Below are 9851 nucleotides of genomic sequence, written 5' to 3' on the forward strand. Positions count from 1 at the left end.
TCTTTTTGTACTTGCTGTTCGACAGCAAGAAACTATTTTGAGAACGTTGCGTTTTGTAAACAGTGTCCTGACAAATGCAAAGCATCCATCGAGTGGAGAAGATGCTCTTTTGTTGGACTCTCTGGCCTATTGGGCAATGCCATTTGCAACTGTGGGCCACTTTTTCATTGGCGCCCGAGATAATTTGAAGTCCCCGTCCCGACCCTGCTCTCTGGTGATAATCATGTAACATAATGTGCACAAATCAAGGGAGTAGCTAGGATTGCAAGAGGAGGGGGGGGGGCACAAAAAAGCCCTGCTCCTTTTCCCCCCTATATTCAGTGCGCGTGATTCCATACGTCTTATTCATGCCCCCAAACCCTCCCCCAATCAACTTGCATGCTGTCCGAAACTCTGGAGGACATTGTCCTGGCAGAGGGACACATCCCCCGTTCGCTACCCTCATTGACAATGAAGGTGCTGAATGGGAAAGGTTTTCTGCTGCCTGGACAATGGGAGTGCTGAGCAAGAACGCTGCTGCTTGGCACCCTCATTGTCTTGCCAGCGGGACACCTCTCCCGTTCGGCACCCTCATTGACAATGAAGGTGCAGAACGGGAGAGGTGTCCCGCTGCCAAGTGTACTGGTCTGGCTGTTGAAAGAGCCACTCGGGAGCAAGCTGCCCCGCAGCCCCTCTCAGTACGCCACTGGCAAAGATAATGGAACACAACATCATTACAATCCTTTACATGTGGCATCAAAACTGGTCGATTATGTTGTTTGCTTCCAGTCGTGATGGCAGTGAATATATGCGGACAGAAAGCAAAGTTCATTGGGGCTCTCTGCAGCCCTTGATTTGCCATCTCCCATTCTGAGAAAGAGCGCTGAGTTGTCTAAACTCACAGACACCTATACTCTCCGAAAACAAAAGACGGCTTTTCCAAGCACTGCAGCACTTCTTATTTGAAGCACTTGAGAAACAGCCAAGCTATTATAGGGGAGAAAAAAGCAAGTTGTTTTAGGGGGAAAAAAGTAATGTGTGTGTGAGACAGAAAAATGCAAGTTATTGTGGTGCAGAAAAAGACAAGTTGTGCAACTGTTATGGCAGATGCATGACTCTCAGTTTTTACATATGGCATGATGTGTCCCAGAAACAGTGTAACAATGTGTGAACCTTTCAGTTAGAAAAAAAGACCCCTTTAGCTTGTATCAATTGGATAGCAAAAAAAACAAGCATTGCCAATGCCAACAGTTTTGGCTTTATTGAAGATATGATAAATATTTTTGCCAGGCATTGCTGTAATGAATGGTGGCAGCTTGAAAATGTTGCATGTAACTGGACATATTGGAGCAGTGTCTGACAAATGCTCATCTAATACATATACCCAAGCCAAACTATTGCTAATGTTTGCTTTTAATCAGACTTGCATAGTTCTTATAAATCGAGTGGCTGAAGGCATACCTGGTTAAGACATTTTTATTATACCAGTAGTGCGTTTTGCAGCACCTTTGAAACCAGTAGCTCTCAGAAGACTGCTTTGAAAAAACAATGGCAGGCACTTTGAGTGCAAAGTTTGATGGTAAGGCTTGACTAAGGCGAGCTCAACGAGTTCCCATGAGGAGGTGTTTTGGGTGGGGAGTAGCAGGAACTGAGTGGGAATGGCCATGGGGATTAGCATGAGCAAAACCAAAAGTTGATAGCTGAAAGGTTTTGAATAAATCAGAACCATGAGATGGGACCAGGCCTGATTTGCATATTGTCTTTCCCCTTTTGTAATGGCTTGGCAGGCGAACCCTTCATAAGTAGCATTTTCTGTAAACTCGTGAATTCATGCGATTCACGGATGATGGTTTGAGGGCAGCTTTTTTTTTGAGGTGAGGGGTGGGCCACTTTTTTGAGGCGAGGGGTGGGCCACTTTGTTTTTGGTGTCCAGGCCTATTTCTTGTCCCAGTCCGACCCTGGCTGTGGCCAGCACCATGTGGCTCTTTACTTCTGGAGTGTCCGGCTTTCTTGTTCAGGCCTCTTAAAAAAAGAAGAAAAATAAGAACAGGAGTGCCACAAGTCTAACACTTTCAGCACTGACCCTAAATAAGAAAGAATAGGAATACCAAATAATGTGTCTTTCTGGAATTCTATACAATAATTACTAGACTCATTAAAGGTTTATTTCAGTCACACTTCAGGGGAGTGAGTCACTGATTTAGTCTCTTCTTAAACTCTTCAACTCAGCCTTTCATCCTTCTGAGGTCGATAAATGAGTACCAACACAGGTTGGGTGATATTGGGTGTATATTTTTTCTATATAAACCGCTTAAGCGTAAGTGCTATATAATAAAGATTACCCCTGCTAACTGCGCAGGGAGTATTAATTCTATTAAAGACTAGGAGGCAAGCATTATGCTTCAACTTCTTTATTACTACCCTTCAGCAGTTTCAACAACTGTATCAAACAACAACAAAGAAATGTCCATGTGACTTTCACTTTAAACTACAAATCCCAAAGTCTCTGTAGTCCTTCCTTCCCTCCAGCTCAGTTATGACCACATCCTGTCCCTGAGCTCCTCCTCTCTTTTACGTGCTCTTAATGTCTTGATACCAAAACTTCACGTCCTGCCAACCGAGCAAGGACTTCATAACTCCGACATAACTCCGTAACGACTGAACTCTCGTTGTCTTTCCTAGTCCATCCCCTCAATTGTTCTTCTGCTCCTCCCCTAGAGAAAACAGAAAATATATAATGTCAGGGTGGCACTTAGTTTGTCGTCATAACCATACACTGTTACATACAATATGATTATCAAACAGTCGCGGGTGGGAACTAATGCTCGCCTCCTAGTCTTTAATAGAATTAATACTCCCTGCGCAGTTAGCAGGGGTAATCTTTATTCTATGACAAGACTGGAGGCGAGCATTATGCTTGTTCAAAGCTGTCCCAATACTGCACTCGCTATACTTTCAGGTGGTTTAAAATAAAATTCTCTGAAGGTACGATCACACGCCCAGTCTGCTGCTGCCATAATATAATGCAAGGGAACTCCTGTCCTATATGCTTTAGATGCCATGGCCCCTCTCACTGAATGCGCCCCATACTGTCGCAAATCAATTCCTGATGATAACATCACTTCTCTAACCCATCTCGCTATGGTAGCTGTTTTGACCGCCTGAAAAGGCTTCCTACGCGCAATTAACAACTGATTTGTCCCCATCGCTCTGTTCTCTGTCGTCCTAGCTTGGTATTCCTTGATGCAGCTAGCGACGCAGTATTTAGCATTATCTGGGAAATAGGGGTAATGCACTGTGGATGTATTCGATTTGGTCCTCTGCACCACTATGAAGGTAACGCCTTCCGGCCCAAACGTCCTCCTATTAATCTCCAATGCTCTAACATCGGACACCCTCTTACAGGACACGAGGCACAAAAGCATCGCTAACTTGCCCGATAACTGCTTGAGCGACAAATATCTATTAGCTGGCCAACTTTCTAATAATCTCAGAACATTCGTCACGTCCCACAGTACCGTATATCTGGGAACTGGCGGCACTTTCAACTTAGCCCCTCTGACGAGCCTACAGACTGCTGGGTGTTCACCTGCTGGCACGCCTTCAATCGGTACATGACCTGCAGAGATCGCAGATCTGTACACCCCTATAGTGCGGAATGCCTTCCCATCTTGCAGTAGTTGTGCTAGAAAATTCAGAATCGCCACTACAGGCGCCGAAATGGGATGAAAACCTCTCCCTCTGCACCAGCTCGTCCACCTAGCCCAAGCCGCGTCGTAGCTCCTCCTAGTCGATGGAGCCCAGGATTCGGCGATAAGCTCTAAAGCCTGCTGCGAAATGCCTGGCAGCTCCCATCGTCGCCTGATATCCTGCACGCGATGAGCAGGAGAGTCCCTTTCGCTCTCAGAGGATGACACTGCCCAACTGGGTCCGTGAGCAATTGCTCCCCTTCCGGGAGGACCCTCGGCAGATCTATTAGGCGCTCTATCAGCGTCGGGAACCACACTTGAGCCTTCCACAGTTGTGCTATCAGCACTAGTTCTGCTCTCTCCCTCCGACACTTCGCTAGCACTCTGCTCAGCATCATGAATGGGGGAAACGCGTAGTGCGCTCCGCCTGCCCAGTCCTGCAGGAATGCGTCTGTACCTCTTGCGTCTGGGTCTAGTCTCCAACTGAAGTAGTTGGGTATCTGGGCGTTGAGGCAAGAGGCAAACAGATCTGTGTGAAACGGACCCCATCTCTGATTCAGAGTTTGAAATACTGCCGGATCCAGCTTCCAATCGCTGGAGTCCGTGAGGTAGCGAGAGTTCCAGTCCACTATCACATTCAGAGTTCCGGGTAAGTATTCCGCTGTCACTGATGTCCCGGACCTCAGGCAGTAATGCCAGAAATCCTTCGCTAGCTTGGCTAGCATCTTGGATTTCGTCCCTCCTAAGTGGTTTATATAACGTACCGCCGAAATGTTGTCCATCTTTAACAGTACGCACGACTTCACCTTGTCTCTCGTGAATGTCTTTATCTCGAAAGAGCCCGCTAGGAGTTCTAAGCAATTTATGTGCAGGCTCAGCTCCTCTGAGCTCCATTTCCCTCCAGTTTGCAACTCTCCGCATCGAGCTCCCCATCCTATACGACTTGCGTCTGACTCTATCACTAGGTCCGGCCGGTCTCCGAATATGGCACGCCCATTCCAGGCATCCATATTCTGCAACCACCAATCCAGTTCTGTGATGGATTCCTGGTCCAGTGGGACCGATTGATGGTATCTCAACCCTTGTCGTAGATGTCTGATTTTCAATCTTTGCAAGGATCGATAGTGTAATGGACCTGGAAAAATAGCTTGTATGGAGGCCGCTAGGAGGCCCACAATTCTCGCTAAAACTCTCAGAGAAATCACTTTCTTCCCTAAACATGCTCTGATTTCTCTCTTGATGTCTCGGATCTTCCTTGCTGGAAGTTCCAGGGAGGCTTTCCTTGTGTCCAGGATGAAGCCGAGAAAGTCTAACCTTTGTGCCGGCTTGGTATCCGATTTCTCTGTGTTCACTAGGAACCCCAGTGATCGCAACAGGTCTAGTACCCACTGCGTCTGATACTCCAGCGCTCCCCGATCCTCTGCTAGCAGTAATAGATCGTCCAAATATATGATCAGCCGAATCCCTTTCTCTTGGATGGCTGCGGCTACTGGTTTCATTAACTTCGTGAACGCCCAAGGCGCTGACGCAAGCCCGAATGGCATTGTCTTGAATTGCCAGAACTGTCCCTTCCAGCGAAAAGCTAGGAAACCACTGAAACGCGCCTGCACAGGCACTGTCAGGTATGCGTCCTTTAGATCTAACCTTGTCAGCCAGTCTCCCTCTCTCAGGGAATCTCTGAGCTGATGGATCCCCTCCATCTTGAAATGATGGTACACTATCCATCCGTTCAGCTCCTTTAAATTGATAACTGGGCGAACCTTCTCCTTCCTGTGAACGAGAAACATGTTGCTGAGGAAGTTCGGGGCCCCAGGGTATCTCTCTATTGCTCTTTTCCTCACTAACTGCTCCAATTCGGCATTGAGGGCCTTTAGTTCTGCCTTCGCCAGCTGCGGGCGATGGGGCGCCCTTGCCTGCACTGGGTCCTGGATGAACTCTAATTGCAGGCCTCTGACGGATTGCAAAATCCAGGCATCGCTGGAAAGCGCGCGCCAGTTTCCCCAGAACATACTTGTCCTCCCTCCCACCGGAGGGTAAGTAATGGCTCTTACCTGGCGTGAACCCTTGGCCACGTCCGGCACCTCTTCCTCGCCGTCCTCTCGCATTGCGACCTCTGGCCGGGAAGAAGGTGTCTTGCTGCCTGTTCTCCCAGTAGTGGGCTCTGTTATTCGGGGGTCTCCTCCCTCCCTGTTGGCGACCGGTCGAGCGACCCCTGTAACGGCCGGTCCCGGCAAAAACTCTCTGCGGGAAGATCTTGCGAATAGATGCCTGTGCTTTTTCCAGGGACGTGTATGTGCCCACGAAGCGGCCCATCTCTTTCCCGAAAGTCTCTCCAAATAAGAAGCCTTGGGCTGCTTCTCCGGCCTCATAAGATGCCAGGTCACTGAGCTTCGAGTCAATCTTTAGAAGTAACCCTCTTCTTCTCTCGGAGGGTATAGCGCAATTCGCGTTTCCCAAGAGGCAAACCGCTCTTTGGGCCCATCCGGCAAGAGAGTCCGGGTCCACTTCTTCGCCCGTGTCTCTCGCTCTCTCCGCTAAGTCCATGATCTTAGCGAGAGGGCCGGCTAAATCCAGGACCTTCTCCTGGCAGCTTTTCCATGACCTATCAATCCTTTTACGGGGATCCTTATTAGTTTTCGAAACAAAGGTGAGCATCTTCGGATCTAGCTCGGGGGTTTCCGCTACCTTCCCCGGCAAGTCTGGTCGGGGGCATTCTGCTCGAAGCCGCTGTCGCACTTCTTTATCTAGGGCTTTCCGCAGCCTTGCTGTCATATATTGAGCCACTCTTGGGGAAGGCTGCCAGTCGGAAGACCTCGGGTTTCTGATAGCATCCGGGTCGAACATATCGTCCTGCTCCTCATCGAGGTGCTTCTCTTTTCGGGCTTTCTTGCCCCCACTGGGTTTCGCCCACTCTTCCTCGACTGGCTCCTCCGGCTCCAGAGGGGACGAACCCCTTTCCTCTGGCTCTTCTTCCGAGCCTAGATCATCATCTCCTTAATTTTCTTCCCCAGGAGAGGGGGTCATGAGGTCCGGCACGGCCTGACGCAGTAAATATGCTTTTTTAAGCTTCGCAAAGGCGTCGGCGACCTCCGGGGCCTTATCCTCCGCCCCATCCGTAGGGCCCTGGGGGTCTGCAGAGGCTTTCCTCTTGCAGGCCTGAATACTCCCCGTAGACCCTGCTCCAGAGGGTTCGATGGGCAAGCTGCAAGTCTTCTTGGTGCTTTCGGTAGGCTGGTGAAGCATGGCTTCCAGTGTTTCAAGCCTTTCTTGTAAGGGTCTCACCACTTGTGCCACTGCATCTACTAGGGAATTCCCCAGCACCTCCTTGAAACTGGCAGCCAAGTCAAGGGACTGCTCCTCCTCACTCCACTCGAATTCTGACATGATAGGGGTGCTGCGTGCCTCAATACCTTGTTATAGGTGTCTTATGCTGCCCACTTCCTAGCCGATGCTCTGAGACAACTTCTGTGTCCCTACGAGATAAACTCAGTCTCTCCTTTTCTCTCTCTTTTTTTTTAGTGGCTGCACCGACTCACTTGATCTGTTGAGCCTGTATCGGCTTATGGTTCTGAATCTTGTCCTCTGAGGCAGAAGCCTTGTATATGTGTGCTTGCTCGCACTGTTCTGCACGCTTTTCTTTTTTTTTTTTACACTGCGGGAAGCTCCCGCGCCTGCCGCCTTCTCTCGAGATCACGCAGGCCCTCGCTCGCCGTGTGCCTCACGGGTGCGGGTCGGAAAACGTGCCTTCGGGAGCCGCGATGAAAGCTCCGTCGCGATAAGAGGAAGGATCTTGCTGCCGGGGCTGCGTCGCAGAATGAGTGCGACGCGGCTTGGCGCCTCGAAAAACTCCGCCCCCACGAGGGTGGGGGCCGGAGTCCTCCCTCTCGGCCCTCTGCGAGGGCTCGATGCGTCTGACGCCCACCTCGCCTCCCTGTGGGGGAGGGGAGGGTCCTAAGCGCGTCTGCTCCCGCTGTAGGGGCGGCTCGAGGGAGCTCTGCGGCCCCGCAACACACCCCTGGTGTGCCGGGAATACGGCACGGGGCTAGCGGCCGCCGGAGCTCCTGATGCTGCTATGAGGCAGCCTACTATAACCGCGCCCAACGCTCGCGCACGCCATGACGCCACGGAGGCTACTCACGCTCGGACCGAAGTCCTGCAAAAAACCTTCCTATCTGCGTAAAGCTATTAAAATAAAACACATAATATGCTGCGTAAGCATGCTATGAATCCTCTCATATCCTCAACTTCAATAAATCTTACAGTAATCTTATCTAACACACAATAGCTGGGAGGTAGAAGGAAAATCACTTATCTGCTTGAAGAGCAGTAAAAGAAGAGGAGGAGCTCAGGGACAGGATGTGGTCATAACTGAGCTGGAGAGAAGGAAGGACTACAGAGACTTTGGGATTTGTAGTTTAAAGTGAAAGTCACATGGACATTTCTTTGTTGTTGTTTGATACAGTTGTTGAAACTGCTGAAGGGTAGTAATAAAGAAGTTGAAGCATAATGCTCGCCTCCAGTCTTGTCATAGAATAACATATCATTATCATTTGGTCATGAACGTCTGCTTCGATTCACAGTAATTTGTAATATGGACCTATACACACTGATCTTAATGATACATATGGCGATCCATTCTGTATGAATTGTACATCACATTATAGTGATACTGTAACCATATTTTTCGTAGTGTACAATGCTATGGGATGCCACTTCCTATTTTGTCAAGGGGTGAAATGTAGTGTCCCATCGCTTACGCGATATCACTTCGGGGTGGGGTCATCCGAGGTCAAGGGTCGTGTGATGTCACTTCCGGTACCCCTAGCATTTTGGTGAAATGACGTCCCTGTGGAGAAGTTGGTTCTATCTGGTGCCTCAGCTGGTACTGCCAGAGCTGCAACACTGCATCTCCTGACTTGGCAGCATCAAAACCAAATGCAGACAATCCCAGCTACATTCCCTGGATATCAGCACCTAATAATCCACTAGTTACATATGCATTCACAAACTGCATACTGTAGTTTGCTAGCTCTGTGTTCACATCCAGTTTGCATACTGATACCAGGTACAGAGAAAACAAGTGTATGTGTTTCAAACGCTGTACAATGCCATAGCTCACCATGCATGCTTGCCAACAGGTCCCTCCAGACCCCAAAACCCACAGGCCCTGATTCACAGAACGTTTTCCAATGGGCTTTGTCATTATAAAACGCTTCTGGGAATTAGGCCCTTAATGTGAAAAGCAAATAACTGGAAATACCCCGGGGTCCCCAAAACGGTGAGTGGTTAACCAAAAATGAAGTCGTTTAGCAGGACCACGGGCAGCAGGATTCCCTGCCGTATTTGAGCATCCATTAATGGCCAAACCCCCTGCCAGACCTTCGTGTGTCTTGGTGTTACTCCAGCGTCACATGCGGCACCTATTCTTAACCCTGACTGCCTTTAGGACACATGTCCGAAAATAACTCTTCTGATTTGGCCGTAGGACATACAGATGGGGAGAGGACTGGAGGGGACATGTATTTCGCCACTCCCCCAAGTCCCAGCGGCCATGGCAGTTTTGCCTTTGCGGGGGAGTGTCGGCAGTCAAAGGGCTGACACTAGGTGGTGCCCCTGCCGTGCATCTTACCCATGTCTTAGGCCTTAATTTAACCAGGCCTTAGACTCTATGACTGGGTGCAGAATTTAGCTAATCCACCTACTTCCTTCCCCAGGCCGTAATAGTTTCCACCAGCCTGCAACTCGTGTCCAAGGACATCAATTTTGCCCAACAGATGGAACTCTTCCATCAATCTCAGACTTCCCTTTGCTGATTCTACAATTGAAAACCGCCATTCACCAGTGGCAATGGCCCGTGGCTATTGTGCAATACCTATGTGTGCATTGGAGGCACTATGCAAACTAATTTCTCAATCTTTAATAGTGGATCCTATGTCCCTCTGTGAATCTGATGTCCGAGTATATACCTCTTTGCTAGCTGTTCACTTAACCCAACCATTTCCACTACTAGGTTGGAGAACAGCTCAAAAGTTAATGATTGGACATGTGGAAGTTGAATGTCATGTGAGTGGCCATTTTTCATACACTGTTCGTATATTCATGTTTGTTGGCACTGAGAAGGGTAAGGCCATCATGTATGTCGGTCCGGAAATAAGGATGCCGGTAGCAACGTACCAGCACTCT

Source organism: Ambystoma mexicanum, chromosome 5p (assembly GCF_040938575.1).
Source record: "Ambystoma mexicanum isolate Mex_15411 chromosome 5p, UKY_AmexF1_1, whole genome shotgun sequence".
NCBI classification, from domain to species: Eukaryota; Metazoa; Chordata; class Amphibia; order Caudata; family Ambystomatidae; genus Ambystoma; species Ambystoma mexicanum.